The sequence below is a fragment of the Eretmochelys imbricata genome, chromosome 6 (assembly GCF_965152235.1).
Source record: "Eretmochelys imbricata isolate rEreImb1 chromosome 6, rEreImb1.hap1, whole genome shotgun sequence".
Classification (NCBI taxonomy): Eukaryota; Metazoa; Chordata; order Testudines; family Cheloniidae; genus Eretmochelys; species Eretmochelys imbricata.
Genome location: NC_135577.1, coordinates 59,876,104 through 59,898,440, shown reverse-complemented (window position 1 = coordinate 59,898,440; position 22,337 = coordinate 59,876,104). Strand labels below are relative to the sequence as shown.

The window sequence follows — 22,337 nt, the reverse complement described above, 5'->3', positions numbered from 1 at the left end:
AGTGTTTCTGCCCTGACGATGAAACCTGTGAGGCAGAGTGGGGACGGGATATCTCACATATCTTATTTCTGCCTACTATAGTCTTCACAATCCTTCCAGATGCTCTAATGCGCATATATGCCCAGACATCTTTGAATCTCCCTGGAATATTCAATGTGAGATTATATTAACCAGAACATTTTGTATGGGCTGTTAGAACAATTCAGTGAATTGTTGTGGCTCTAGCATGAAAGGCCACTGGTCTGATCCAGTCTGGCAGTTCTATTTATTATTTATACAGCACCACAAGTGTGCATGTCACTTTATAGATTTGCAAGTAGACACAATCTAATTTAGAAATTATGCAACATAGGAAGAGATAATGACAGGCAAGGGAGTTCCTGGTAGTGGAGTGCTTACACACTTCTCTTGTAGTATGAGAGGTTCATCGGGCGACTTAAGGACCAAACAGTATGGCTGAGATCCCTTTCTCCACTGGCTCTTCATAGCTCCTTTTGAAATGCAGGACACTTCTTATATATTTCTGCATCAGTGATTTCCTGTTGCCGAGCTGCCTTTGGTTTGGGGTTATGGGGTTATGTTTCACTTGCTGAGATTCCTGGGGAGTGAAGTTGCTCCCTTTCTGTAGAAGATCAACCCCCCTCTCCCCACCCAGTGTAGATCAGGGCAAAGGTGCCACAAGGACTCCTTGTTGTTTTTATTCTGGAGTAGACCATCTACATGGGGGAATTATTCCAGAATAGCCATGCTAGTCAATATCCCCTGTGTAGACAAGACCATAGAAAAATGTCTATGGTTGCTGAGAGAACAGTGCGGACAGTGTAACCAGTACAGCAAAGTCTGAGTTTGCAACAGTCTAGGACAATAGCTCTGAGAGATGTGAACTGCACCATTCATTTCACTGGGTGCTGACTCACATGCCCAGTGGTAATACTTTAAATGTCAAACATTCTGAACTATTTTACTGCTATCAAAACAAGGAAGAAAGCAGTGGGAAGATGATGTTGTGAAGATCTGCACAATAGACTATAAGTGGAACCACAAGCGAGTGGACTTGGGGGAAGAGTCGCCATGTTTAGCTCCCCGTCAATAAAGACCCAAGCCCAAGGAGTTTAGCAGAGCATCTGAGCCCCACTTAAGGGGACCAAAACCTAGTGGGGATTTCAAGCCTCAGTGAAGGGAAGCCAGACTGAGGAACCAACTGGTTTATTTGAGTATATTTGAGGTGTGGGGGAGAGACAAAGTCCAAGGAGCCCTGTCGTGCCCTGAGAGCATGTCTAGTTTTAGTGGCATTTTGTAGATGGGATTTAATTTTGTGGGCACAGCTTGGAAAGATGTAAAAATTAATACTGGCCACTCCAAGCTTGTATTAAACTCCCAAGGTTACAGCTTTTTCTCGTGCACCACTCAAGTGCAAAACCCCTTTGAGGGCCCAAGAAGGCACACTTGGGAATTCCTTCCTGTGGGGTACCCTCAAGCCCTTCCCCTCCCACCCCCGCTCCGGTGAAGAGCTGAGAAAGAAAACAAAGGAAATCAGCTGTTGCCACCAGCTAATTAAACAACATGTGCACAAACCTTTTAGGACACAAAAATCCAATCCTGTTCTTTAAAAAGGTAAATTTTATTAAAACAAAAAGAAAAAAAATACATCTGGAAACTCAGGCTATCGCTAGATTTAAAAAGAGCAAATACAAGGATTAAGCATCAAGAATAGTTTCTTGAGGTCCAGCTTAAAGGTTACAAGCAAAACAAAAGCACCTGGGGTTAGCACAGAGGAGTCTACAAGCGATAAAGTAATAAAAGAGAGAAGCCTAATTGCGTCTTCCTAGCCATTCCCTAATGTACTTACATATCTGGGGTTTCAAATGAGTAGTTTCTAGGTATGATCTGATGATTTTTCATACCTGGCCCAAAGCTTTTTATAGCATCATTGCTCTGTTCCCTCTCTCCGGAAAACAACAAACAGACAAAAGTAAAAGGGGAGTCTTGTTTTAATTTCAAAAAGTTCTAGCCTTCCCATTTTCTCTTTTGGCCAGGTGCCCACTCCCTTCCTTTTAGCTATGCATCGCAGTGACTTCTAACTCTTTACAGGTAAAGCAAGTAGAGAACAGCTACTAAGAGGGATTTTACAGCTAACTGGCTGGCTGGGTGTCCATAAAAGCGAGCTCCCCCGCTTCATTTATCACAGCACCATTGGTCCTCTCTGTACTGAACAGATGAAAGGAGACTGACTGTTGATTTGGGGCATAGACCTACTATCTAAGATAGACCCCACAGACATGCGCACAGCCTTTCATCCCTGTCTTTCATCGTGAATGGGGAGACAATGGGAAGGGAATCCAGCTCTTGGAGGTAGTCATTTGCAAAGGAAGCAGGTGGTACGAGCAATTTATTTCTAATTTGTTGGTGCAGGTGGGTGTTTTTGCTCTGTTTTGTTCATAAATTATCAGGTACCCCGGTGGAACTAGAATGCTTCATAGGGATATGATTGGCTGAAGTGAGTTTTGAGGGAGAACACTTAAGGCACAGGTAGAGGCAGATGTTTCTGTCAAGGGGGTAGCATGAAAAAGGCATTCCCAGAGGAACAGGCAGAGTATGGTGCGTGAGGGAGGAGTGGATGGGAATAAGAGTGGAGATATAGGCCGTGCTATTAGCCCAGGGGTGGGCAAACTATGGCCCTCAGGCCACATCCGGCCCTCCAGACGTTTCAAGCTGCAGCTCCAGCTGGGAAGCGGGGTCGGGGGCTTGCCGTGCTCTGTGCAGCTCCTGGAAGCAGTGGCATGTCCCACCTTCGGCTCCTATGCATAGGGGCAGCCGTGGAGCTCCGCATGCAGCTCCCGCAGTTCCCATTGGCCGGGAAGGGGCAGCGCGCAGAGCTGCCTGGCTACACCTCTGCATAGGAGCCAGAGCGGGGACATGCTGCTGCTTCTGGGAGCCGCTTTAAATAAGCTCCTCCCAGAGCCTGCACCTCTGACCCCTTCCCACACCCCAATCCTCTGCCCCCGACCTGATCACCCTCCCGCCCTCTGAACCCCTCATCCCCAGCCCCACCCCAGAACCTGCACCCCCAGCCGGAGCCCTCACCCCTTCTCGGACCCCAACCCCCAATTTCTTAGAGCATTCCTGGCCTGCCATACAATTTCCATACCCAGATGTGGCCCTTGGGCCAAAAAGTTTGCCCACCACTGTATTAGCCCATGTAGAGTGCAGTGTCCTCAGAGAAAACTCCTGGTGACTGCCCTCCAGTGTAGATAAGAACAGGAATCACCGTTTAAACAAGTGAGGCTGTCTCATTGCAATGTAGAGACCAGACCCATCAGCAATGTTACTGTGCAGCAGGAGGAACTTTCCCTAGGGGAAGCGCTGGCATTTTTGTAGTTGTCCCAAGCTCCTGTTGACACTCACCATATCAGCTCCTCATAATCTTTCCACCCCATCCTGTTCAATCAAGATCTTTCCCATTCATCAGAAATGACCTGCAGTCCCATCTTATGAAATATTCATGACGTTCCAGAGCCTGTGTGTGAGAACACTAGCTGGCAGGCACAGACAGCTGTTCTGCCCAGTGCCCACTCTGGCTTCTCCTGGAGAAGGCTGTGCAGCAGGGTGAACTAAGCATCATTCTCTGTGTTCTTCCATTCTCAATCTCCCTTCTCCAGGAACAGGTTCAGGTGGGATTTACTGCCCAGATCTTTTGGAAATACTGATTCCAAAACTTCAACATGCTTTGAACATGGCTACAGGTAATTCCAAAACTAAGAGCTGCAAAGGCCTTTTGCAGGGCCAGCTATGCAGTGCAGGCAGAGATGAGGAATCATTCCTTCTGCAGATAGAGAGCCTCTGGTAACAAATTAAAATACCACCTGAAGATGTCTTGGTTCTGAGACCGAGACTATCCAATGGAATCCCCGTATAGGGAAGTAGGTAGAGTGTTCCAGATTAATTCAGTGTTGTGCTGTGCACTTACTGCAATTCTTTGTTGTGAAACTGTTCGGTGAAAATTGACTCCACTATACAAGGCTTCCATGCTTTATCACTGAGACTGTCTGCCTGTGCCAGTCCAGTTTCTTCTTGAGAACTGCATATCATCTAATCTAGCCATGGGGGCAGCATGCCTCATCCGGTTATTAGTGCTGGTAGAGAGATGGCAATCTATCCCACTGTCTACATCTGTCATGTCGCTGTGCTGGCTGATCCCATTTATCAGCCTGTTCAGTTATTAGCAGAGATGGCTCCCAGCAACATAAGCCCTACTGCATAGTTTGCCTTTTAAGAGCAACCTCAGTGGGTGCAGGATGAATGAAGAGGGGAAAAAGGAACCTCCATGTTCTCCTTCCTGTGGAATTGAACTATGTTAGATGGTATCTCTCCCAGGCACTCAGGGTATATCTTCATTGCAGACTTAACTCAAGCGATTGCATTAACATGACATCATTGACATAACAGTTTTCAAATATGTGAAAGATTGTTACAAGGAGGAGAAAGGAAAAAAAATTTTTCTTAACCTCTGAGGATAGGACAAGAAGCAATGGGCTTAAATTGCATCAAGGGAGGTTTAGTTTGGACATTAGAAAAAACTTCCTAATTGTCAAGGTGGTTAAGCACTGGAATAAATTGCCTAGGGAAGATGTGGAATCTCCATCATCAGAGATTTTTAAGAGCAGGTTAGACAAACACCTGTCAGGGATGGTCTAGATGATTAGATGCAATGAATGCAGGGGACTGGACTAGTTGACCTCTCGAGGTCCCTTCCAGGTCTTTGATTTTATGATTGGCACCTAGTTCTGAGCACCCAGCTCTGAGCAGCCACCCTGCAAAGTCATGCCCAAGTTACTGTGTCATCAGTGATGCTGTACTCCCCAGGTGTGTTGCGAGGACTACTGTGGGCATATTTTAAGGTTCTTTATGCTGCAGTAAGATGAGATGCTCTGATTCTTTCCCAGTGAATTGTGGGAGAATTTGTCTGTCCTTCTGGACACGCGGGGGAATTGTGGGAAAGTATTGGAGGACTATCAGTAGTTAAGTGATTTAGCCTGTGTCCACGCTGTAATGTAGGCGGGTTACCAGCCTGAGTGAAAAGCTATATCCTCAGCTGTGTCAGCTACCCCAAATTGAAAGCACCACCAAATTTAGATGAGAGGGTTTTGTGTGTGGATGGGAGGGGAGCTAGGGGCACTGCTCAAGTTAACTCTGCCTCAGGGGCTGGCCCCTCTAGGTTAGGACTTCCTGTGATCCCAGACATTTTGCAAGTGGAAATTGGACTAAATTGTTTTTAAATTGACAATGGAAGCGCATGTTTCCTGAGAGCTCCATACTGTGCTCTGAAACCTAGTCATTGTGGACACAGCAGCATCTCAAGGTATGTCTATGCTGCAATTAAAAACCCACAGCTGGCCCATGTCAGCTGACTCAGGCTCAGGTGAAGGGACTGTTTAATTGCAGTGTAGATGTTCAGGGTCAGGCTGGAGCCTGAGTTCTGAGACCCTCCCCCCAGCAGAGTCCCAGAGCCCTGGCTCCAGTCCAAGCCCGAATGTCTGCACCGCAATTCAACAGCCCCTTAGCTGAAGCCCCATGAGCCGAAGTCAGCTGACACGGGCAAGCCACTGGTTTTTAATTCCAGTGTAGCTATACCTTCAGTGGCAAAATAGGGATCGGGTTTGAACCAGTGTCTCCCTTCTGACATCATGCTTCCAGAGAACGGATCTGGTGTCAGTTGAAAGATGTCATTTAGAAGGATGAAGCTCTGTCCTCACAGCACTGCTTAGCTCATCTGTGTCACTACCACATGCTGGTTTTGAGGATCCGTTTATTTAACATTTCATCCCTGTTGGTCATATGTGAATGGGTTCCTTCCTTCCTTCTGTTCCCCAGGACATGCTAAAGTACTGACTAACGTGACATTAGTAGTTTGCTGCTAGAGAGCTCGGATCGTATGTCTGGATTTCATTGAGGAAGTATATGGACGTCTGAGCAGTCTAGTCTGTATAAGGTAAATCAGCCTACCTAAGCAGGCCTAGTTTTATAAAGTTCAACCTCTTGTTTGACAAACTTTTAGGTTTTCTTTAGGTCAAGTACAGTTGACATTAATAAAGCTTAAGACAGCCTTTTGCTTAGGAATAGCCTTTCACCCCATTAGATTATACAGACCTCTTATTTCCCCAGTTTTTACCAGTAAAAATCCCTCTATAGTTTTAAAAGTGCTAAAAGGATGAAGTATGGTTGGAAGTATAAGTAATGTAAAAAGTCCTAAGGCTAATAGGTTTAAAAAAAAACTCTGCTAAATGTGTATCCCATGCCTAAAACTCAAAAGGAAAACAAACCATCTGTATCCTGTAACTCAGGGGTTCTCAACCTTTTTCTTTGAGGACCCCAAAACATGCTATAAAAACTCCACAGCCCACCTGTGTCACAACAACACATATAAAAGCTAGGGCCAGCATTAGAAAGTAGCAAGCAGGGCAATTGCCCGAGGCCCCATGCCACAGGGGCCCCCGCAAAGCTACATTTCTTAGGCTTCTGCTTCAGCCCCCAGTGGTGTGGCTCAGAGCCCCAGGCTTCAGCCTCATGCAGTGGGGCTTTGGCTTTCTGCCCTCGGCCCAAGCGAGTCTAATGCTGGCCCTGCTTGGCAGACCCCTTGAAATCTGTGCGTGGCCCCCCCAGGAGGCCTCAGACCCCTAGTTGAGAACCACTGCTGTAACTGGTACCCCATAGGAGAGGGCCCAGAATCACATCTGTGCAGTCATCTCCAGAACATCAGTTGCAGTTGGTGACAGAAATGTCAGTAAGTCAGTACTTTTCAAACTACCAAAATGGTTCATCTGGCCAACCTCTCAACCCAGATTGAGCCATGTATCAGGGTGCACGATTTGTAATCCCCTTATTTGCTCGAAGCCCTCAGGGGAGGTGCCACTAATTGAAGCTAATGAAATCACAACCATAAAAATCCAGGTAAGCAGGGAGGCAAATGTAATCCTCTGGGCCACTGCCCATACCAAAAAGGGCTGCTGCCTGTCCTTCCCCAAGGAAAGAGGAGACCAAGACAACTGCAGGCTGCTGTGTCAGCCGAGTGCCTGAGAAAACCCATCTGCCAGTGTAAGGTACCAAGACCAAAAACAACTACACCTGGTCTCCTAAAGTGCAGTTCCTTGACTCTGAAGTTCCCAAAACCAACAAGCCAGAGAGCCAGTTTTTTTCTCTAAATAACCATCTTCTTGTTTCTCTTTTTGCAATTTACTTGTGAAAAAGCAAGTGCTTATTCTACCTCTAAAATAAATACTACCTGAAATCACTCAGGACACCCCGGGCCATATAAAATGTGGCCGCGTAACACAATCTGCCTCAAGAGGAAAGTTGTTACGGTTGTTAATCATTTGGTATTATAAAAAAAATTAGTTAACTGCAAAAGTCATTCAGTAAGTACGCACTTTGAAGGAGTCAGTGTATTGCTGCATAGGCTAATAACCAAACTACATCCATGCCTCCCCAACTGTCCAGGCTTAAGTATGTACAAAAATTGTGTTATGTTAACTCCATAATTTAGGCCCTAATTGTGTTCATCCACAATATTTAATAATTTAGTCAATTGTTAATATTATTTCATGTTATCAATTTAATTTATTAAATCAAATTCCAATTTTAATTGTGCTATTCAAACATTAGTTTAATAAAATTATTTTCAGTAAAAGATTAAGTTTAAGTAAGCTTTTTATTCATTTATAATGGACCCCATAAATCATAAACTTAATTCTTCTTCCAAAACTGCAGAGGAATCAAAAAATCCTAACCCAGGTTTAAGGTCAAAGATCGAAAAAGTAATATAAAAATATTTCATAGCTATTGTCTCTGTCCTTATATTAAAACCTTTATATCTCTCATCTGTTTGCTATCTGGTGTATCAACTCATTGGGCCTTTGCGATAACCTTTTTGCAGTTCTTCAGCCAGTTTTCAGTTCAGGGGGCAGTGTTTGTATCCAAGCTGGTAGAAATATATGTTGAGTAAGATTTGTGTGAGACACCATATCTGATAAGTAATTAAAATCCAAGTATATCACATTTACCTTTCCTTTCATTCACTAATTTTGTAATTCAGTCAAGAAAAGCATTGGTTTGTTTATCTGGCAAGAAATTCTCTCTAACCCCCCAAAATACTGCTTATTGCTCATTCTTCTGTTCCTTTCTGGATATTCAATTAATTATTATTCTGTCTGTTTTATATAGGAGCAGGAGGGGAGGGGGTTAGGCTGAGGAGAGACAGTAATTGCCAAATTAAATTGGCCTTCTCTATTTAAAGATCTATGCTACGTTTGTTTTCTGTGGTCTTCCGGTACCTCTCCAGTTTTATGTAACTTGTCAAAAATAGTCATCAGTTGCACAGAAGTTCATCTGGTAATTTTCTTAACTATCCTGGAGTGCACATTGTACAACCACCCTATTCTGTTCTATGTAGGTTCTTAGACCATACTCATCACTGTAGTATCTGAGTGTCTTCCAATACTGCATTAAAGCGACATAACTAACATCTGTATCATCCTGTCCCCAGGGAGAGAGGTACATGCAGTGGAATCTCTTGTTTGGGTAGGATTCTGTTTTGTTTAATAGACATGTTGCTATGTATTTATGTTAAAGAAGGCAAGTTCAAAGAAGTGAATAAGAATGGATGTCTGCCCTCTGACCATGAGCAGATTATCCATCAGTGCCTCTAAACAGTTTCAGATCCATATTCTGGCCTCAATCCAGATTGTTCTGGGTTTAGAATATTAGTTTGTTAGATGAGTTTGTAGCTGGGCTTTGGCTAGTTTCTCTGAGCTTGCTCAGAAATGTGGGGTTTGACACTGATCAGTAGTTGGCTAGAACTGATGTATCCAGGGCAGGTTTCTTTAGTGTTGGACTGTTTATGTATTTGAAGGAGGAAAGAAAGATTCCTTCTAACTGAAAGAGCCAGTGCCTCAGAGGAGTGATGTCCGTTGCACGTGACACTTTTGCAAGCCAGGAAGGGCATAGGTGGGATTCACAGGGCTTGGGACAAGACTTCTTTAGGGTGTTCAGAACTTGTTGGTGAGTGAACGCATTGAACTCTGGGAATGGAGGCATACTGGCAGTCAGTGGGTATAGGCAGAAAGGGTCCATGTTTTTGAGAGAGCTTCCCAAAGGTTTGTGATCTGTTCAGCGACGTAGGATGAGAGTTCTTCCCTGCACTTGGTGCTCTGTTCTAGGCACTCAGGATTGAAAAGGTGGTTTATCTTGCTGGATAGCTCCTGGGGGTGGGATTTGGCAGCTTCAGTGAGGACTGATGAAAAATGCTCTCTAGGCCTGTAGTACAGCCTCAGCATAGGCTTGGAGGAATTGTTTCATCCTGTCTGTATCAGCCTTTGTTTACTGCCATCAGCGCTTGGGTTTCCACCCCTCTCTCTTCATCCTGTGCAGAGTTTAGAAAACGAAGATCATCTGTGGAAGTGATGGGAAGGAAGAATACTTTGGGGGCCAACCTGTCAATGGCGGAGGCTAGTGAAAACGATTCACCAGGACCTCAGTACATCATTGTTTGGTTGGGGCACTGTTGTCCTTTAGCAGATGTTTGGAATGTGTTGGAGTCCATGAGTCTGCATGATTGAATTGGGATCCTGGGTTTGTCTTGTTGCCTGAGAGCTGGAAGAACTCTGGCCATGGCCTTAATGAGATGATGGTCTGTCCCAGACAAAGGCTTGGGTTGCAATGTCCTTGAACTAGACAGGCCAAAGATCAGGTCCAAGGTGTGTCCAGCTGTATGGGTTGGACCAGAGATGACCTGTGAAAGTCCGACAAAGGCAAATGAGAAAATGAGGTTTTTGAGCTTTTGTATCTGTGGCCTTGTTGGTGGGTGTTGAAATCTCCCAGGATGACAACCTCTCTCAAACAGGCTCCATTTTTTCCAAATGTTCTCTTACCCGCCTTTTGTCAAGAACACTTTTTAGAAATTTTCTTGCTCCTAATTGGCTTAAACTTCCCTTGATTTTCTTTTTTGAATGCAGATTTCAAAGAGCAGTTCAGGATCTCAGCCACTTGACTCATCATTTGTTTCATCCTTTTCTTCATTGGTGAATGGACCACCTTTGTTTTTAGTACTCCTTGCTCCCTGATAATTTTAGAAAACCCCTTATTTTCCCCATTTGACAGCACTAACTATTCTGCTTTCTTGCAGCATTCACCTTTTCCCTGCAAGCCTTAACTGACTGTCCTTGTTTGGTTGCTTCCTCCACCATTTGCAGTACAATTTTTTTTATCTTCTGAACTTCGATGCAGTCCGGTATGGAGCCATCTTCCCTGTTCCTTACCTGCTATTTTTTTGACGGGGGGATTGTAGTGGTTTGTCAAAGTATTGTAGTGAGTTGAGGTAGATCCCACAATAGCCAAGGTTGAGTTCCTGCTTCTCTTTTACATTTTCTCTTTCAGTTGTTCATAACTTTCAGATATTCTTATGGATTGAAATGTTCCGTGTTTGATCTCAATCCAAATATTAACTTTTATGAAAAGTAATTGGTGGAGCATTTTATTTTCTGTTATTGGAACTGGAAAAAAAAATGCTACTCCTCCCCCCACTCTCCGTATATTCCAGTTAGATGTTTTTTTACTTAGCTAATTTCAAAGCTGCTGAGACTAGAAATATATCAAACTTGGCTTGGTTGTGGATTTCTCTGAGACTTCAGTCAAGCCAAGATTTTGATTCTGTAACTGGTGAATGTTTAAGATTGTCAGCTTCATGCATGCTCATTAGAATGCTCTATCTGAAAGCTTTGTTATGCTTTCTAGCCTTAAATGTTCAGAACTTTAGAAGCAACTTCCTTCCAACTGAAGCCATATTCCTCAGTCTGACTTGATTGATTCTCCATAAGATCTACAAAGCAAGCCTACTTTGAACTGATTATACATTAACTGCTGCTAAACCATTGTAAGTGTTCAAAGTAGATTAAACAGCTTATTTGGCTCTAAGGCCTTATTGCAGTTTAAGATGTTTAATTCCTTAAGGGTTTAAGCAGTTTGAACTGCCCTAAAGATTTTAATCATTTTAAGTAGTTTAAGCCACTATAAAACCTGACAGGACATAAACATAAGAGATCAAAGCAGCTTGAGCAGTGATAGTCTTAAGTCCATGATCCAGTTGAAGCTGCACTAAGTCCTTGGAGTGGTTTAAGCATTTTATTCTTCTTATGAAGCCTCGTTGAAGGACCTCAAAAAAAAATAGGTCTTGTTCAAGGAACTTACAAACTCCACAATGCAGATAGCTCCAATGGAGAGAACTTGTCAGTGGAGCTTATAAACTCCCTACCTTGAATAGCTTCACTTTTGTGTAGGGGAGGTTTGGGGGTTGGTCTGCAGGAATTAAATGAAAAAAGTTCCTCAGCATTAGTGTATTATTAAGGATGAGGAATCAGAAAATTCAGGAAATTCCCAAAGTAAAGACTACTTCTGCTGTGTTTCCTCAGCCCCATTCCATGTAGGTGATATGTTCTGTTCTGTGCTTTTCTGGTGCATGTAAACAAAGAGTAATAGATTCATGGTATTAAACTGACCATAAACATTCATGATGTGCAAGAGCCCTGTCATTATTGGAATAACTTTAACTTTAGAATTTCCTGTCTTGATTTCCTCAACTCTCACTGTTGCATTTAATTAAGGCTTCGGGGTGTCACTCAAACTGGGGTGTAGTTTTTCTGTGACTGGCAGTCTAGTGACAGCATGTCTGAGGCAGGAATCCAAATTCAGGACACAGAAGGGTCCCTTGTCATCTCTGGGGGGCCTGGAATACTTCCTTCTGTCTGATGCTCAGAATAGCATGGATGAGCTATGGAGGGAGCTACACCTAATCCTCTTCATTGTAAGGAGAGTTACCACAAGCAAAAGAAGATGGTGAGGTCATGGGGGCTCTCCATGAGAGAGCGAATCCTCTGCCCTTGTTCTCAGCTTTAGAGGAAAGTACGGTTCTGCTCTGTAGCTTCTCTGTCGCACAGGCTGTGCATGAGGCACTCTCCCAGTCACAGCACTCCTAGTCATGCTCCAAGACAGCCTTGATGCCACTCTTGCATGCTAAACTCCCCGCTTTGGCTGTCGCTAAACTCCCCGCTTTGGCTGTCACTAAACCAGTGATGAATCTCCATTTTCAGTAATTGCTGGGAACCCGAGAGGAGTTTGGTTCTTAATTTAGATTCTTCATCCCAGGAAGTGCAGAGATGAATTCCGCTTGCGGTCCATTTACTCTCACAGTATATCTTTCATGCCAATCATAAGACAATACACCTATCATATGTTGCCTATGGGAGATTAAGGCTGCAAAAAGATGTTGGGGCCTGTAAACCTCCTGAGTCTTAGTCACAGTAACCTGGTAAACCAGCTGGAACCGTTCCACTTGTATGTCTTCCCTGAGTGTTGGTGTCTTGTGTGTGATTTCCAAGTCTGTCTCTTTAATGAGATCTCTCCTATAGCCTGGCTGGCAGATACAACATCCTAGCTAAAGAAGAGTGACCGTGTTGCCCTGGGAAAGAGACTGACTGAGGTGTGTCTTTGTTGACACAGCTGGCTTCTTTCTCCATGGCTGCAAGCCAGTGGGTAAGAGCCAGTTTGGATGCCTAGTGGTGGGCAGAAGGGGCTCATGTAATACCATGCCTACTATAAGATAGGAAAATGTCACCAGCTATCCATGTCTCTAGATTTATAATGCTGACCTTAGTCAAGTAGTTTTGAACAGAGTCCACTCCAATCCACTTATTTTCTTAGCTTGTATGTTTGTGCAGTCAGTTACTACTGGGTCATAATAGTGTTATGAGTTGGCCTCTTCCCTAAAGCAGGCATGGGGCTACTGGCTGCACTGGGGTCTGCGTTCTTGCTACCCAACCATTTAGTGATCAGACTGGAGTTTCTGCACTTCAGGGAGAGCAGCAGGATGGTTGGTTTTCTACACCACACCAAGCTGCACCAACTTGTTGAGTTTTTTGGGGTGTGGGGTTTGGAGGAAAAGGAGCTGCTGGCAATGTAGGAGCTTGCACAGTAACCAAGTGCTCCTGCTACCCTGTCGGCCGAAAGGTGGCCTTCCCCTAGCAATCTTAATTGGGGTGAGCAAGTAAACTTCAGAGCTAGCACGGTCACTTAAATACTAATGGATTTTAAATCTCAAACTAAAAACTCTCTCTCCACATGAGTTACCTTGTTAGAAAACCTCTTATGTTGCCTCCAGAATTCATACCCACGTTAGCCATGTGGGCTCCACCACAGGGACTTGTACCAAAAATATATCCATATTAGGGCTGTCAAGCCATCAAAAAAAAATTTTTTAAGTGATTAATCGCACTGTTAAGCAATAATAGAATACCATTTATTTAAATATTTTTGGATGTTTTCTACGTTTTCAAATATATTGATTCAATTACAACACAGAATACAAAGTGTACAGTGCTCTCTTTATATTTATTTTTGATTACGAGTATTTGCACTGTAAAAAGAAAGAGATAGTATTTTTCCGTTCACCTAATACAAGTACTGTAGTGCAATTTCTTTATCATGAAAGTTGAACTTATAAAAGTAGAATTATGTAGAAAAAATGCATTCAAAAATAAAACAGCATCATATTTTAGAGCAGAGGTGGGCAAACTACGGGCCACATCGGGGCCGTGGGACCTCCTGCCCAGCCCCTGAGCTCCCGGCTGGGGAGGCTAGCCCCCGGCCCCTCCCCTGCTGTTTCTCCTTCCCCGCAGCCTTAGCGCACCACCTGCGCAATGCTCTGGGCATCTGGGCAGCCCAGTTGCAGAGCCGCAGCCTGACCCGCTGCTCTGAGTGGCATGGTAAGGGGGCAGGGAGCAAGGGGGGTTGGATAGAGGACAGGGGAGTTTGGGGGTGTGGTCAGGGAGCAGGGGTGTGGATAGTGGTCGGGATGGTCAGAGGGCGGGGAACAGGGGGTGTGGTCAGGGGGCTGGGGTCTCGGAGGGGCAGACAGAAATGAGGGGAGGGGTTGGATGGGGCAGCAAGGGGCAGTCAGGGGTGGGAGGGCCTGGGGTGGTCAGGGGACAGGGAGTAGGGGGCATTGGATGGGGCAGGAGTCCTGGGGGAGCCGTTGGGGGGCGAGAAGCGGGGGGGTCGGATAGGAGGCGGGGGCCAGGCCAGACACAACCTCCCCTTACTGGCCCTCCATACAATTTTGGAAACCTGATGTGGCCCTCAAGCCAAAAATTTGCCCACCTCTGTTTTAGAGCCTGCAAGTTCAGTCAGTCCTACTTCTTGTTCAGCCAATCGTGCAAACAAGTTTATTTACATTTGCAGGAGATAATGCTGCCTGCTTCTTGTTTACAGTGTCATCTGAAAATGAGAACAGGTGTTCTCATAGCACTGTTGTAGCTGGCATAGCAAGATATTTATGTGCGAGATGCGCTAAAGATTCATATGTCCCTTCATGCTTCAACCACCATTCCAGTGGACATGCCATTATCTGAGTCAGATGCCACCAGCAGACGGTTGATTTTCCTTTTTGGTGGTTCATGTTCTGTAGTTTCTACATAAGAGTGCTGCTCTTTTAAGACTTCTGAAAACATGCTCCACACCTTATCCTTCAAGGATTTTGGAAGGCACTTCAGATTCTTAAACCTTGGGTCAAGTGCTGTAGCTATCTTTAGAAATCTCACATTGGTACCTTCTTTGCGTTTTTTCAAATCCGCAGTGAAAGTGTTCTTAAAATGAATAACGTGCTGGGTCATATTTTGAGATTGCTATAACATGAAATATATGGCAGAATGTGGGTAAAACAGAGCAGGGGTCAAACAATTCTCCCCTGACAAATTCAGTCACAAATTTAATTAACACATTATTTTTTTAACAAGCGTCATCAGCATGGAAGCATGTCCTCTGGAATGGTGGTCAAAGCATGAAGGGGCATACAAATGTTTAGCATATCTGGCATGTAAAGACCTTGCAGTGCCAGCTACAAAAGTGCCATGCAAATGCCTGTTCTCACTTTCTGGTGACATTGTAAATAAGAAGAGGGCAGCATTATCTACTGTAAATGTAAACAAACTTGTTTGTCTTCGCGATTGGCTGAAGAAGAAGTAGGACTGGGTGGACTTGTAGGCTCTGAAGTTTTTCATTGTTTTATTTTTGAGTGCAGTTATGTAACAAAAAAAAATCTACATTTGTAAATTGCATTTTGGTGACAGAGATTGCACTACAGTATTTGTATGAGGGGAATTGAAAAATAGTATTTCTTTTGTTTATCATTTGTACAGTGCAAACATTTATAATAAAAATAATATACACTTTGATTTCAATTACAACACAGAATGCAATATATATGAAAATGTAGAAAAACATCCAAAATATTTAATAAATTTAATTTGGTATTGTATTGTTTAACAGTGAGATTAAAACTGCGATTAATCACAATTAATTTTTTTAATCCCGCAGTTAATTTTTTTGAGTTAATCGCTTGAGTTAACTGTGATTAATCAACAGCTCTAATCCATATCAGTGATTCCTACGTCTGAACTGGTATATCTTCCCCTGAGTGGAGGCAATTACTGCCCAGCACATCCACCCCAGGAATCCCAGTTCCTGATTCCCTCCAGGTCTGCATCACAGCCAATTTCCCATAAGAAGGGCTATACTGGGTCAGACCCATGGTTCATCTAACCCAGTATGGTGTCTTCCGGCAGTGGCCAATGACACATGCTTCCAAAGGAATGAACGGAACAGGATGACCATCAAGTGATCCTTCCCCTGTCATCCAGTTCCAGCATCTGGCAGTCAAAAGCTTCAGGACACCCAGGGCATGGCTGATAGCCATTGATGGACCGATCATCATGAATTTATCTAGTTCTTTTTTTAACCCAGTTTTACTTTCGACTATTGCAGCATCCCCTGTCAATGAGTTCCACAGGTTGATTGTGCATTATGTGAAGCAGTACCTTCTTTTCTTTGTTTTAAATCTGTTGCCTGTTAATTTCACTGGGTGACCCCTGGTTTTTGTGTTATCTGAAGAGGTAAAAAACACTCTCATATTCACTTTCTCTACACCAGCCATGATATTATAATCCTCTATCCTATCTGCCTTTAGTCATCCCTTTTCCCAGATGAAAAGTTCCAGGCTTTTTAATCTCTCCTTATAAAGGAAACTGTTTCAGCCACTTCATCATTTTTTTTTTTTTTTTTTTGCTGCCTTTCTATGCTCATTTCCATTTCTTAATATATCTTTTTTTAAATGGGGCAACCGGAACTGCACAGAGTATTCAAGGTGTGGGTGTACCAGGGATATTTCTTGACTTATTATATGTCCCTTTCCTAGTGATTCCTAACATTGTGTTAGCTTCATGGATCAGCGTTCATGTCACTGTCCCTGTCAGTGCCCAGCTTGGGCTGGGGAAGCTAATGATCCAACCAGTGGACCAAATTCGTTGATGGATCCTGGTCATGTGCCACCTGAGGTACATTGTGCATATGCGAAGAAGAAGAAGAAGGCTGCTGCTGCACATTGAGCAGAAGTTTTCAGAGAACTATCCATGACTTCAAGATCTCTCTTGAGTGATAACAGCTAATTTAGATCCCATCATTTTGGGTATAGTTGGGATTATTTTTTCCAGTGTGCATTATTTTGCATTTATCAACATGGAATTTCATCTGCCATTTTGTTGCCCAGTCACCCAGTTTTGTGAGATCCCACTGTAGCTCTTCACAGTCTGCTATGAACTTGATTAATTTTGTATCATCTGCAAACTTTGCCGCCTCACTTTTTATACCCTTTCCCAGGTCCCAGAACAGATCCCTGGGGGACAGCACTATTTACCTCTCTCCATTCCTACCTATTGTTTCTTGTCTTTTAACTGATCCATGAGAGGACCTTACTTCTTATCCCATGACTGCTTACTTTGCTTGAGACCCTTTGGTGAAGCATCTTAAATTTCTCTTTCTCTGCACATGATCCATCTCTTGCACAGGGAATTAAATTGTATTGAAATCAGACTATAAATGCTAGTGTTTGCCTATCTGGGCAGCTGCTGAGAGTTCCAAACCTCTCAAGTACATAAGGCTGTACTGTCCAGCTATTCATGGGAACAAGCACTATGATTACTACACTGAAAATAGGTCCCTTACTCATTCTCTCCGTAGGCAGGAGATAAAAGCTGATTGTGTGGAGTACAGCTGGGATCTGGGGGGAACTTTATGTGAGGTACCAGCAAGGCAGGTTCTGGTGTTTCAGCCTTTCCAAACAAGAACAACAAAATCCTGATTGATTGGTGCAGTTTCACTTGGTTGTTCATTCCCTCACCCGAGCAGGAAGGCAGCAGAGTTGCTGGCATTTTCACAGGAAGAGGGGAGAAGGTATTTTTTGTCATGGAAAATGCAAACTGTTTAATATATTACCCTAAAATTTACAGAATGAACCACAATGATGATGAAATTGAATTGATGATGGATTTATGAAACTGGCTTAAAAATTGATATTCTTATAGCAAGAGAGGAGCTTTTGCAGTGTGCAAGCCAGATGTTTCACCCAGCCCTGTTCTATATGGGTTGGGTCTGCCACTGGTTCACCTCATGTTGGGTCTTTTCAGATCTCTCAAGCCAAGTAGCTTCAGGCTAGGTTGGTATTTAGATGAGGAGACCTCCTAAAGGCTGCAGGAAGTGGTAATAATGGCCCTGAATCAACTGAACTCAGTGTCCCAGCTCTGTTCCACGGAGTACTGTATTATGGTTGTTCTGCGTTTTAGTAAGGTGTGAGGTTATCCCTGACCATTGCTTGTATTTCACTTTAACTTCAAGGTGTTTGGGATGGTTTGAAATGAAAGACATATAAGCATTACCTTGATAAGCATTATTTCTAGGTCCCATAAGCTGAGCTGTTAGAAACATGATCCCCCTGGCCAGGCATGCTCAGCCCATTGCAAGATGAAGGCCTCTTCATAATGGCTCCTGCCATCAAGCTGATTGGCTTTACTGCACCTGGCAAGGCTTTAGCATTGTTGGCGTCGTCCCGCTTCCCTACTGAGTTCCATCTATGGGTACATGCCTGCTGGAGGTTTTCATCCCTGATGGCCTCACTATGGGATTGATGTTGGACTTGCCCTGGGGCAGCTCTCTTGTTAAATTCCTTTTAAGCCAATGAGCTGAATCTCTTTAGTTTAATGAAGAGATGCTTATGGGGAGGCTTGATCATAGTCTGTAAATACCTGCAGGGGGAACAAGTATCATAGAATCATAGAATATCAGGGTTGGAAGGGACCTCAGGAGGTCATCTAGTCCAACCCCCTGCAGGACCAATCCCCAACTAAATCATCCCAGCCAGGGCTTTGTCAAGCCTGACCTTAAAAATATCTAAGGAAGGAGATTCCACCACCTCCCTAGGTAACACATTCCAGTGTTTCTCCACCCTCCAAGTGAAAAAGTTTTTCCTAATATCCAACCTAAACCTCCCCCACTGCAACTTGAGACCATTACTCCTTGTTCTGTCATCAGCTACCACTGAGAACAGTCTAGATCCATCCTCTTTGGAACCCCCTTTCAGGTAGTTGAAAGCAGCTATCAAATCCCCCCTCATTCTTCTCTTCCACAGACTAAACAATCCCAGTTTCCTCAGCCTCTCCTCATAAGTGATGTGTTCCAGTCCCCTAATCATTTTTGTTGCCCTCTGCTGGACTCTTTCCAATTTTTCCACATCCTTCTTGTAGTGTGGGGCCGAAAACTGGACACAGTACTCCAGATGAGGCCTCACCAACGTCGAATAGAGGGGAACAATCACATCCCTCAATCTGCTGGCAATGCCCCTACGTATACGTCCCAAAATGCCACTGGCCTTCTTGGCAACAAGGGCACACTGCTGACTCATATCCAGCTTCTCATCCACTGTAACCCCTAGGTCCTTTTCTACAGAACTGCTGCCTAGCCACTCAGTCCCTAGTCTGTAGCGGTGCATGGGATTCTTCCGTCCTAAGTGCATGACTCTGCACTTGTCCTTGTTGAACCTCATCAGCTTTCTTTTGGCCCAATCCTCTAATTTGTCTAGGGCCCTCTGTATCCTATCCCTACCCTCAGGCGTATCTACCTCTCCTCTCAGTTTAGTGTCATTTGTAAACTTGCTGAGGGTGCAATCCACACCATCCTCCAGATCATTTATGAAGATATTGAACAAAACCGGCCCCAGGACTGACCCTTGGGGCACTCCACTTGATAACGGCTGCCATCTAGACATGGAGCCATTGATCGCTATCCGTTGAGCCTGACAATCTAGCCAACTTTCTATCCACCTTATAGTCCATTCATCCAGCCCATACTACTTTAACTTGCTGGCAAGAATACTGTGGGAGACCATGTCAAAAGCTTTGCTAAAGTCAAGGAACAACCTGTCCACCACTTTCCCCTCATCCACAGAGCCAGTGATCTCGTCATAGAAGGCAATTAGATTAGTCAGGCATGACTTGCCCTTGGTAATCCATGCTGACTGTTCCTGATCACTTTCCTCTAAGTGCTTCAAAATGGATCCTTGAGGACCTGCTCCATGATTTTTCCAGGGACTGAGGTGAGGCTGACTGGCCTGTAGTTCCCATGATCCTCCTCCTTCCCTTTTTTAAAGATGGGCACTACATTAGCCTTTTTCCAGTCGTCCGGGACTTCCCCCGATCGCCATGAGTTTTCAAAGATAATGGCCAATGGCTCTGCAATCACATCCGCCAACTCCTTTAGCACTCTCGGATGCAGCGCATCCAGCCCCATGGACGTGTGCTCATCCAGCTTTTCTAAATAGTCCCGAACCACTTCTTTCTCGACAGAGGGCTGGTCACCTCCTCCCCATGCTGTGCTGCCCAGTGCAGAAGTCTGGGAGCTGACCTTGTTCATGAAGACAGAGGCAAAAAAAGCATTGAGTACATTAGCTTTTTCCACATCCTCTGTCACTAGGTTGCCTCCCTCATTCAGTAAGGGGCCCACACTTTCCTTGACTTTCTTCTTGTTGTTAACATACCTGAAGAAAGCCTTCTTGTTACTCTTGACATCTCTTGCTAGCTGCAACTCCAGGTGTGATTTGGCCTTCCTGATTTCACTCCTGCATGCCCGAGCAAAAATTTTATACTCTTCCCTGGTCATTTGTCCAATCTTCCACTTCTTGTAAGCTTCTTTTTTGTGTTCAAGATCAGCAAGGATTTCACTCTTAAGCCGAGCTGGTCCCCTGCCATATTTACTATTCTTTCTACACATCAGGATGGTTTGTCCCTGTAACCTCAATAAGGATTCTTTAAAATACAGCCAGCTCTCCTGGACTCCTTTCCCCCTTGTGTTATTCTCCCAGAGGATCCTGCCCATCAGTTCCCTGAGGGAGTCAAAGTCTCTGCTTTTCTGAAGTCCAGGGTCCGTATTCTGCTGCTCTCCTTTCTTCCCTGTGTCAGGATCCTGAACTCAACCATCTCATGGTCACTGCCTCCCAGGTTCTCATCCACTTTAGCTTCCCCTACTAATTCTTCCCGGTTTGTGAGCAGCAGGTCAAGAAGAGCTCTGCCCCTAGTTGGTTCCTCCAGCACTTGCACCACGAAATTGTCCCCTACACTTTCCAAAAACTTCCTGGATTATCTGTGCACCGCTGTATTGCTCTCCCAGCAGATATCAGGGTGATTGAACTCTCCCATGAGAACCAGGGCCTGTGATCTAGTAACTTTTGTGAGTTGCCGGAAGAAAGCCTCATCCACCTCATCCCCCTGGTCCGGTGGTCTATAGCAGACTCCGATCACGACAGCACCCTTGTTGCTCACACTTCTAAACTTAAACCAGAGACACTCAGGTTTTTCTGCAGTTTCATACTTGAGCTCTGAGCAGTCATACCGCTCCCTTACATACAGTGCAACTCCCCCACCTTTTCTGCCCTGCCTGTCCTTCCTGAACAGTTTATATCCATCCATGACAGTACTCCAGTCATGTGAGTTATCCCACCAAGTCTCTGTTATTCCAATCACATCATAATTCCTTGACTGTGCCAGGACTTCCAGTTCTCCCTGCTTGTTTCCCAGGCTTCTTGCATTTGTGTATAGGCACTTGAGATAACTCGCTGATCGTCCCTCTTTCTCAGTATGATAATGTACTCTTCAGTCTAGCAGATAAATGTATAACATCATCCAATGGCTGGAAGTCGAAGCTAGATAAATTCATACTGGAAATAAGGTGCACATTTTTAACAGTGAGGACAATTAACCACTGGAACAATTTACTGAGGGTCATGGTGGATTCTCCATCACTGGACATTTTTAAATCTAGATTGGATATTTTTCTAAAAGCTTCTAAAAGCTCTGCTCTAAATACTATGTTGGGGAAGTTCCATGGCCTTTGCTATACAGCTCAGACTAGATTATCACAATGGTCCCTTCTGGCCTAGGAAACTACAAATGGGGACTGTTCAGTTTTCCCCTTATGGATGGCAAAATCAATCAAGCATTTCTGTGAGACAGGAGCACCAGTTTTTTCTCTGCCACAGGGCTCCCATGCAGTGTAGGTAGTGCTCCCAGACTGAGGGGCAAGACTGCTTAGGTTGTTTCTGCCTGTTTTTTGAAGGACCCACTCGCAGTCCTTGTTCAGCTGTACAACACAACATGGGGCTCTGTGCCCCTCAGACTCTCCAATCACATCAGTAGTTTGAGCTGGATAAACTGCTCACTGAGCAGATATCCTGTTTGGGCAGCCTGTCTGTTGTTAGCTCTGCATTCAGCTAAGCTAATGGGGATTTCCAGGGAGGGTTCGAGGAGCTTGTTTGACAGCCATAAAAAGGAAGAAAAATAAGAACCTAGCAGCAGCATGGAGAATTGCAATTTCTCACTCTGAGGCCCTGGGCAGTGAATGCCCTCCTTACTGCAGCTGCATCCAAGAGACATCCGGTGCTGTGCCAAGGAAAGATGCCACCTCAAGCCTCAGAAGATGTTGTTTCCAGCATTTCTGTGTCTAGAGCTTGCTAGGACAAAAGTTAAGTGTTCCCCCTTCCAGTACTAGTTCTGCATCTCTCAACTGAATAGTCAGACTTTGATGACGTCCACTGGAACTGGGAAGCCCATTGTGAAAGACTGACTGAATGTTTCAAGTTAACAATATTCTGTAATGCAAGATGTAAAAATGAAGTTTTAGGCCTTATCTACACAAGAAAGTTGCACTGTTTTTTTTAAAACTGATTTAGTTAAACCAGTGCAAACCCCTGTGTAGACAATCTGATGTTGGTTCAAGACTGGCTTATTCTGGTTTATCTTAAACCATTTCTTAAATTGTCATAAGCAAAAACAAAATAAACTTGGTTTAAACCAAACAAAATGCCCACACAGGGGGTTGCGCTAGTTTGACTAAACTGGTTTAAAAATCACACCGTA

General features: G+C 44.3%; 1 protein-coding gene across 8 annotated transcripts in view; it reads left to right on the top strand.

Moving 5' to 3' along the window:
- Positions 1–22,337, top strand: part of AMBRA1 (autophagy and beclin 1 regulator 1) — a 198,170-nt gene that overhangs the window by 152,396 nt on the left and 23,437 nt on the right. The window contains exon 20 of one of the 8 annotated variants that reach the window (XR_013346347.1): positions 5,872–5,989. The exons of the other annotated variants lie outside the window; for them this stretch is intronic. The gene's annotated coding sequence lies outside the window, so the exon portion shown is untranslated. The remainder of the gene's footprint in view (positions 1–5,871; positions 5,990–22,337) is intronic. 8 annotated transcript variants of the gene reach the window in all.